The sequence below is a fragment of the Vicugna pacos genome, chromosome 13 (genome assembly GCF_048564905.1).
Source record: "Vicugna pacos chromosome 13, VicPac4, whole genome shotgun sequence".
Lineage (NCBI taxonomy): Eukaryota > Metazoa > Chordata > Mammalia > Artiodactyla > Camelidae > Vicugna > Vicugna pacos.
In genome coordinates, this window is record NC_132999.1 from 58502107 (window position 1) to 58512738 (window position 10632).

Here is a 10632-nt window from a genome sequence, read left to right on the forward strand (position 1 = left end):
GGTCCAAAATCAGTATCACTGGGCCAAAATCAAGGCATCAGCAGGACCACACTCCCTCTGGAGATTCTGGAAGAGCATCACTCCTTGCCTCTTCCAGCTTCTGGTGGCTGCCAGCTTTCCTAGGCTTGTGGCTACCTCAGTCTTCAAGGTCAGCATCTGTAAGTCTCTCTCTGCTCCATCACCTTCTCCGCTGTGTGTGGTCAGATTTCCCTCTGCCTTCCTCTTCTAAGGATACATGTGATTGCATTTGGGACCCACCCAGGTAATCCAAGTTCATCTCCTCATCTCAAGATCCTTCCCTTAATCATGTCTGCAAAGACCTTTCTCAGTATGGGGACTAGGACAAGGACGTATCTTTGTGGGCCATTATTTAGCCTGCCTGGGTATATCCTCAGCACTCCTAAATCCATCCCCCTTAATCCGCCATCATGTGTTTTTTAGGCTGCATATTTTCCTTAATTTTCTTCTATGTTTCAAGCTGTGCCACTTCTCAGGATGAATAATTATATATATTTATCAATTTAATCCAAAAAAGGTATGACCTACTGATAATACAGTGTAACTTCATGAGTGTTTATTATCTGTCTGATCTGCTAAATATTACTCTTTTGTCTCTTTGAAAAGGCGAAATATATTGCTAAAGGATGAGGGAAGGAATTTGAGACATTTCGTCACATCTCATGGGTCATTTTCTGTATTAGGGGAGGGACCTATAAGTAGCACTCTTCGTCTAGAGCTACAACATGAGTGAAACTCCTCTCTACACAGATACCTCTCACGCAGGTCCCGACCGGTTTCATACCTTGGCATACGGTACCATTACAGAGGGCCATCTTCATCATTCATCATCACAGGACCCAGAGCAGTGTCTGGCATAGAACAAAGACTAGATAGATATTTTTAATGTGAGCAAAGTCTCCCTGCCTCTTCTGATGTGGCTGGATTTGAGCAAATATGTGTGGACCAAAGATACTATACATTCCAAAGACAGAGTATGGTTACAATAGGAACCACAGAGCATTCAGCCAGGAGACCTACAGCATTGCCCCTAGAAAGATGAAAGATTTTACAACCAAGATGAAAGAATTTACAACACACTGTCAATAGAAAAGCAAGTCGACTCAAAATTCCCGGAATGATAATGATACTGACTTTCCACGGGCTTCCATTCTAGGCGGTTTACATGGACTGTCTCATTCACCCTCTTAGCAGCCTCCTGTGACAGGCACTGCCCGCATTTTACAGATGAAGAAATGGAGGCTGGGAAAGCTTAGTTAGTAACACAACCGGGCTTTGAACCTAGACAGTTTAGCTCCCTGGTAAGCTGCAGGCTTAACAAGTACACTCCTCCTGACCCCCCAACCCCCACCTTGCGGTCCCTCTCCCAACTAACACACACACACACACACATACACACACACTCACACACACAGAGAAAAGGCCTGAGAACTGGTACAGAAAACTGCCACTACCTGCTCTCAACTAGTTATTCCTCAATCGAGATAACTAGGGTAGGAACTGGGAAGGATTTTTTTTAAATATCTGCGTAAAGCAAACATTCTAAATACTCTCCCTGGACCCTCAGGCAAGAACATCTCATGGTTGGGGGAAAGGGATGAGTATCTAAGGGCAACCACATCAAATGAAATCCTGTTTTGTTCAAATAACACATCACTTAAAAAAAAAATACTGAACCCCCCTTTCCTCGCGACTGCAAGTTGTTTTGACTGAGGTCCAGGGACTCTTCTTCCAGTTTCTCCACCTCGTCCCCCACCCCACTCGCTGTCACTCTGCCACATCATTGACCCAAGCAAAGAATGACATCTGAGTGAGCACACCAGCAAGCAGAAGATTTGACACTTGGATTCTGGGTTCTGATTAAAGATAAAGAAATTCAAAGACTCAAACTCTGGGACTGAAGATACAACTTATTACATGATGAACACTTTTGAGGACATGGCCTAGTTTCACAAAAACTTCTGCAACCTCCAAATCTATGGAGGAATCTTAGCAGTAGCGAGACTGAATGATAAGAAGGGGAAAGGAGGGACCCTTTACTGAGCACCAGTCTGCCCCGGCACTTTATCCCATGTTCTCACGTAATCCTCACAACAGCAACAACCGTGGCTGCTGTTTTCCATGGAGAAGCAGAAGCTCAGATTGTGAGGGCACATCTGGTGAGTGCCAGAGGCAGGATTCGAGAACACCACCAATGTCAAAGCACGTGATCTGTCTACTGGCCACACTGCTTCCCAGTCATCAGTGTGTTTTTAGCACTATACTCTCCAGGCACCAGGGAGAACACAAAGGGACAAAAGACACCAGCTGCACTCTAAGAGCTTAGGGTCTAGTGGAGCCGACTGGACTTGCTCACAAAAGCACAGCAGAGCACACGGTTAGACAAGAGCGGCATCCTTAAGTCCCTTGTGTCCCCATGTGCTCCATGAGCGTTTGCTCCCTACTTCATTTTTTTTTTAATATTAACCTCAAGACAACCTCCTGAATAGGAGAAAATATATTTGATAAAGGGTTAGTATTCAAAATATATAAAGAACTCATACAACTCAATAGCAAAAAAACCCCCAAACAATCCAGTTTTTAAAAGGGCAGAGGATCTGAATAGATATTTTTCCAAAGAAGACATGCAGATGGACAACAGGCACATGAAAAGATGCTCAACATCATTACTCAGTAGGGAAATGCAAATCAAAGCCATAATGAAATATCACTTCACATCTGTTAGAATGGCCATTATAAGAAAGAAAGAAAGGAAGGAAGGAAGGAAGAAAGGAAGAAAGAAAGAACAAGTGTTGGCAAGGATGTGGAGAAAAGTGCACTGTTGGTAGGGATGTAAATTAATGCAGCCACTATGGAAAACCATATGGAGGTCCCTCAGAAATTAAAAATAATACTATCATATATGTGATCCAGCAATTCCACTTCTGGATATTTATCTAAGAAAATTAAAACACTAACTCAAAAAGATATATGCATCCCCATGTTCATGGCAGCATTATTTACAATCACCAGGATATGAAAACAACCTAAGTGTGCATTAATGGATGAATGGATAGTGGACATATACATTACATAAAATATATATGTGTATTTATATATGCACATATAATATATGTAATTGGTATATATATAATTAAATACTATTCAGTCATAAAAAAGAATGAAATCTTTCAGTTGCAACAACATGGATGGACCTTGAGGGCATTATATGAAGTGAAATAAGTCTGAAAAAAAAAGCAAATAGTGTATGATCTCACTTATCTGTGGAATCTAAACAAACAAACAAACAAAAGCCAAGCTCAAGGATCCAGAAAACAGACTGGTGGTGTCAGAAGTGAGGTGATAAGGGATGGATGAAATGGGTGAAGGAGGTCAAAGGTACAAACTTCCAGTTATTAAATAAGTAAGTCATTGGGATGTAATGTACAGCATGACAACTATAGTTAATTATACTATATTCCATATTTGAAAGTTGCTAAGAGTAAAACCTGAAAATTCTCATCACAAGGAAAAAAACTCTGTATGTATAGTGATGGATGTTAACCAGAGTTATTGTGGTGATCATATATATATATATGTATAGAGAGAGAGAGAGAGAAACAGGAAGAATTATTATTTTTTTAAAAAGGAGAGGTGTTGGGGAGAGTCTGGACAAAAGTGAATGGATTAGCATTTTATACAGTTATGGTTTGTCTAGCAGCCTTTTCTGCATTGGAACAACAACAAATAAAGAAGCATGTAGAAAGAAGGAAGAGAAAGAAAACTTGCTCTAAGATGCTAACATTCTAACCAATTCAAATTTATGACCCCCAAAATAAATTCCATTCTTATTCCAACCCGTAAGAATAATCAGAGCACTGTTTCTCGGGTTTTTTCCATCACACTTCTAATACTACATTTTTAGAACCAAGCACATTAATAAATCTGTTTAAAAGTTCGGAATTTCCCACACATATGTCCCTAAGGAGCAGCATTCACTCCTATTTCAGAACCACTGGTGGAACAAGCTCAAAGGCCAGTGCAGTTCTGTTCTGGAGAATACAAAGGGAAGTTTATTAAAGACTTCATCTTCCTTGAAGGCAGAATTAATTCACTAACACACCGCCATGAGAGCATGAATAAAACATATAGGTTGGCAACAAAGACATAAAGTGAAAATATTTTTCAGCGGGAAACAGCAAGCAGCCTGAGAAGGAACAGAACATAAATCAGGTAGAGAAATATGCAGATAGAGCAGAGGTGGTGAAGTCTCAGTCTGCATTTGCTTCCCCAGATCCGAAGCTCCTGTCCCTTCACTGGGCATCTGTGGACAGGATGGCCCATCCTCCCTACCCAGACAGCACTCATTCAGCATCAACGTGAGCCGTGTGTGACACAAGTCCCCACTTCTCACCAGCTACACCTACGTTCTGGAAAAGCTTTGCTCTCTGTTTTTCTCTTCCTTGATTTTTGTCTAGAATTCACTCATCACCCTTTCTCTCCTCTATCGACATTTTGCCTCTCAGAAGCAAGCATTTTGATGAAATCTTCCCTGAGGGCTTATATTAGATTCGTAGGGCTGCTTTAAAAAAGTACCACAAACTGGATGGCTTAAGACAACAGAAATTTATTCTCTCATAATTCTGAAATCACAGGGTTCCTTGTGGGGGCTCTAAAGGGCAATCTGTTCCACGGCTCTGTCCCAGATGCTGGTGGTCACCTTGACCTTCCTTGGGGACTTGGGGACACATCTCTCCAAACTGTCTTCACATGGCCATCTTCCCTGAGTCTATCTGTGCCTCACATGGTCTTCTAATGGGAATACCAGTCATTGGATTTAAATCCAGTACAACCTCATCTTAACTAATTACATCTGCAAAGACAGTATTTCCGAATAAGATCACGTTCTGAGGTTCCTGGTAGACATGAATTTGAGGGGGTGACACTATTTCACCCAATACAGGAGTAGCGCCCAAATTGGTGGTTTCATTTTTATATGAATTCCTACATAAACACCATCAGCAATTAATCAAATGCTCTGGCCCACTATGGTGGGACCGCATATGTATATTTTAAGTCCCAAACATATTCTATGCCCCTTGAGAGTGAAAACACAGTTGTCCTTGCCCGAATTATCCGAACAGTGGTTAAGTACAAGTGTTCCCTCAATCAATATTACAGATTGATAAAGATCTTGTAGATTTATAATTTAAATGCAGCCTGTGAAACAGAAGCATATTGGCCGTAGCTTAGCGAGAACTATAGGCCTGCACTCTGAATTCACTTTTCATCCAATTTAACTTGATTGTTTCCCTCCTCCACCCCTCCCAAACATTCAAACTTTGTTGTCATCACCAGATTCTTTGGCTAACAATAGAAATAATGATACCTGTCCAGAGCCTCCCAGACAGGTTCAGAAGGCATGGCATTCCTTTGTCACAGACATCATTGTTTAATATTAGGCAACCATACACATATCAAAGCCAAGACAGCACCTGCCAATACCTGCCAGGGCGGAGACACCTGAACTAGATTCATAAGCACATCAACCTGTGTGAGGCTCTAGTCAAAACCTATCCATTGTCCAAGTTATGATTAACTCTAATTGTAGAGCAGTGGTTTTGCCCCCAAGTGGACACTTCACAATGTCTAGAGACGAATTGGATTGTCACAGCTGGGTTGGGGGTGCTAGCGGCCTCTAGTGGTAGAAGCCAGGTAGGCAGCAAAACATTCTGCCACACACAGGATAGCCCCTTCTCCAACAGAGAATTATTTGGCCCCAAATGTCAGAATATTGAGAAGCTCTATTGTAGATTATTCTGCGTCTGTTTTCCAGTCTCACCATTAGACATTTGTCTGCTGACTTGGAGTACGAATCAGGAATTCATTAGAGTATTTCTCAACATATAATGGAAAAGAATCTGAAAAAAATATACATGTATGTACATGTATAACTGAATCGCTTTGCTGTACACCTAAAACTAACATTGTAAATCAACTACACTTCAATAAAAAAATTTTAAAATAAAGTGTAAAAAAAAAAGAAGGAAAAGGAGTATTCCTCAGCCTTTTTCTTCCCTTACTTCCCCTATCCCAGAAGCCTTTTTAGACATTTTTTTCCCTAATGCCCTTCCCCTACCATGACATTTTAATACCACAAATATACTGTATATCTGTTTATGTTCTGTATGTACACCTGGTTTTTACACTCTAGTGAGATTCTATGGCTATAGTTACTTAAGAGCAAACAAATATTTTAGCAGGGAATAAATTAATCTTCTAGGTAAGATTATAAATAGCTTTTCTAAAAAAATTGTAAAATACACATAACATTTATCATCCAAGTCATTTTTAAGGGTACAGTTCGGTGGTGTTAAGTACATTCACATTTTTGTGCAACCATCACCACCATCCACCTCCAGAACTCTTTTTCATCTTGTAAAACTAAAACTCTGCACTGATTAAAATGTAACTCCCCACTCCAGCCTGCAAGCCAGTCCCTGGTGACCACCATTCTACTTTCTGGCTCTATGGCTTTGACTACACTAGTTACCTTACATAAGTGGAATGAATCATACAGTATTTGTCTTTCTGTGACTGGCTTATTTCACTCAGCATAATGTCCTCAAGGTTCATCCACACTGTAGCATGTGAGAGAATGTCCTTCCTTTTTAAGGCCAAATAATATCCCATTGCATGTTTTCACCACATTTTGTTTATCCATTCATCCGTCAATAAATGCTTGGGTTGTGTCCACCTTTTAGTGAAATACTGCTGTGAACAGAGGTGTACAAAGATCTAAGATCGTGCTTTCAATTCTTTTGGGGGTATACCCAGAAGTGTGGTTGCTGAATCAGTTGGTAATTTTACTTTTACTTTTAATTTTTGGAGGAACTGCCGTAAGTTTTCCATAGTTGCAGTACAATTTGACATTCCCACCAACAGGACACAAGGGTCCCTATTTTCCCACACCCTCATCAACATTTATTACTTTCTGTCTCTCTGATAGCAGTCATCCTAGTGGGAGGGAGGTGATATCTTATTGTGGTTTTGATTTGCATTTCCTTAATGATTATTGATGTTAATCATTTTGTCATATGCTTATTGGCCATTTGTATATATTCTTTGGAGAGATGTCTATTCAAGTTTGTTGTTCATTTTTTTTTAACCGCGTTGGTTGTTTTTTTGTTGTTGAATGGTAAGAGGTTTTTTGTTTCTAAATATATATATATTTTAGGTATAAACCCTTTATCAGATGTATGATTTGCAAATATTTTCCCATTCTTGGATTGCCTTTTGACTCTGTTCATTGTGTATTTTGATGCACAAGAGTTTTTAATCTTGATGCAGTCCAATTTATCTATTTTCACTTTTTTTTGCTTTGTTTTTTTGTTTTTTGTTTCTTATTTTTTTTTAATCTATTTTCACTTTTGTTGCCTGTGCTTTTGGTGTTATATCCAAGAAATCTTTGCCAAATCCAATGTCATGGAGATTTCCCCCTGTGTTTTCTTCTATAGTTTTAGCTCTTATATTTAGGACTTTGTTTCATTTTGAGTTAACTTCTGCATATGGTGTAAGGTAAAGATTCAACTTTATCTTTTTGCATGTGGATATCCAGTTTTCCCAAAAAAAGAATGGTCTTTTCTTTGTTGAAAATACTACCTTTTCACTATTGAATGATCTTATCACCCTTCTTGTAAATCATATGACTTTATACACAAGGGTTTATTTCTGGGCTTAAAAATGGCCTGTTTCTACTTAAAATATGTTTCAGTCTTTGAAAAGTTTTTGGTATTTTGTTTTGCTTTTAAGAATTTATGGCCAAGAATTTTAAAATGTTTTATGGCTTGAATTTTGTATCCCCCAAGAAACCAATTTTTGCCCCTGTTAAGAAAGCATGAACCCTAATCAGTATCATTCTGATTAAGGGAGAAAAAAAAAAAGATTAGTACAAAGGTTGAATACATTGTCAAAATAGGGATGTTGTATCTGCAGCATATTTTTCCTCCAATTATTTTTTAATAATGAACTCTATTCATGCCAAATGTGTCTACATTTTAAGATCAGGACTATGCTTAGCAGAGCCAAAGAGGCAGCCTGCCCCAAACCAACTAGGACCCCTAACAATGAGAAAACTGAAGCTCTCATTCCTCATACTGTGATTGCCTAAGCTAAAAATATCAGCAAACTAGGACTCCATTTGGGCAGGAGAGGGAACTTGCCTCTTTCTAGATATGCAGTCTGTAAAGATGGCAATATGAAAAGTTTAATATTAATAATATCTGAGAACAAATGTCAAAAAAAAGTTACTAGCAAGACTGAAGCCCCTTAATATCCTTTTATACCAGTCAGGGTTATGTCTACTTTCAGAGAGAGAGAGACCAAAGCATGAGAAAGCCACATGCTCTGAGCAATGTTTTTCCTGATTTGTATGATACACCTGCTTCATATAATGTCCCCAAGCTGGGACATAACAGTAAAGTATAGATAAGAGAAAGCAATTCTGCAAAGGGCTAAGATTAAAATAACATCAATTTATGTAGACCTGCAGTGTGGGCTGGAGACCCAGGAGAGACAATAGTCCAGAGGAAGCCTGAAGGAAGTCTGCTAAAGAATTCCTTCTTGCTTATGGAGGCCAATCTTTTTGGTCTATTCGTGCCTTCAACTGATTGGATGAGGCCCACCCACATTATGGACAGCAATCTGTTTTATGCAAAGTTTATGGGTTTAAATGTTAATCTCATCCAGAAACACCCTCCCAGTTGATAATACAATTAACCATCACAAAGATACAGTAATACAATAAAATCTGATTGTTCCTAATATTAATGGAAATGTAGCATTGGTACTTAAGTATTTTGTAGTAATATTAAATTAGATAATGGTACAGTCAGAATTCTTTTTTCTTTCCTGTCAGTAATTTCTGTATTGGAGGCCATGCTTGCAGATAAACTTGGTTTTTCACAGATCTACCATGTTTCTCCTTAAAGGGGAGCATTAAATACTTGCTGCTGAATCTTCTGCATTTGATTACACTTTGTTCTTCTGTGCATGTGAACTTCTTAGTGAAGATTATTCCTACGGAAAGGGAAAAAATGTATTAAATCAAAGAAAAGACAAGCTTCATCATGTTTATAGATCTTCTAGCGTTTCTTTAGCTGCTGATTAACATGTGGCATTCAGACAAGTCGTGACGTGAGGTCTGAGAGAATTTGTCACTGCTTCAGACTATTTATAACATACACGATTTATTTTTTATATAAACATCTTTAAAAAATATTATCAACCAGTAGAAAGAAATATATTTCCAGTAAAACACTTTCAAATTCCTAGAGGAAAATTCATTTTTGTTCCAGCATGCGTACACACACACAGAGCATTTATTAGGAAAAATATTATATGAGATGACATCTAAAAGCAAAAATAAGAAAACAAATAAATAGAACATCAAGCATAAACATTTTTTTCTCTTAAATATCCCTTTTCTCTTGAAATTCTATAGGAACAGAATCTGATGTACTTTATCTTCATATTTTTCCTTTGGCTTTGCATTCTTTACCTGATTATACCCTAATGTCCACATTTAGATTAATTGAGCCAGAGTTGTGACCGAGTTGCCATCTGCATCACTTAAGCTAAGTGTCAAAGTGAGGTTTAGTTAGTCCAGAGCCGTTCATTCACTCAGCATAGACTTAGTGAGAGCAAAGCAGACCCTGGCCCTACCTCCACGGGATTGGGATTCAGTCAGTGGATTAAGGGACAGGCTGCCTGGTCTGAAAGTCAGGTCTTGTGTGCCATCACTAACTAACCTTGCAGCTTCATCTCATTTATTCCCCATCACTCAGCCCTTTGTCCCCATCACATTGCTGGTTCTCTTCCCAGATCCTCCTCTTCCAGGAAGCCCTTCTCCCATGAATCCATGTGTTCACATCCTATTCACCTGTCTCTTTATGAGCCATTCCCTGGTCCTTCCTTGTCCCACAGTGGAGAGAAATCCCCTCTGTTGGCTTATCTCTAAACTCTCTGTACTTCCTACTCTCATGGTCTGCTCGTATCATATTTAGAACTTTCTACCTTGTAATCCTCATTATTTGCATACATAAAATATCTCTCCCACTAGATTATTAATTACCTCTGGACAGAGTCCAAGGCTAGGTTTATTCTTGTCACACCTGTCACCAGGCCACACAAACAATACATGATGCTGATGAGATAAGTAAATTACCCTTATTTGGTCTGATTTGAAAAGTGAGTTGGGATACAAACACCAGCATTCCAACATTCCAGTTCTGTAAATGTTTTCAGTGACAACTTTCGTCCTGTTTTCCCATACATATTTAAAGATCTAATTAACCATATCTCAAGCACGTAGGGAAGTCTGGATCCAAAACCTTGACCTGAAAGGGTGCAAAACAAGCTTCTCAAGTCTGTATTTGGACTCTGTGCCTAGTTAGTGCTGGGTTCAAATCCTACCTCTACTACTTACTAGCTGTATGACCTTGGACAAGTTCACTAAACCTTTCCAGGCCTCAGTGAATAACAATAATTATACCAAAAGTATAATCATCATCATCATCTTCTTCATCATCATCTTGCCTCAGCAGCAGGTCGTGAAGTTAGAGATAATGCGTATGA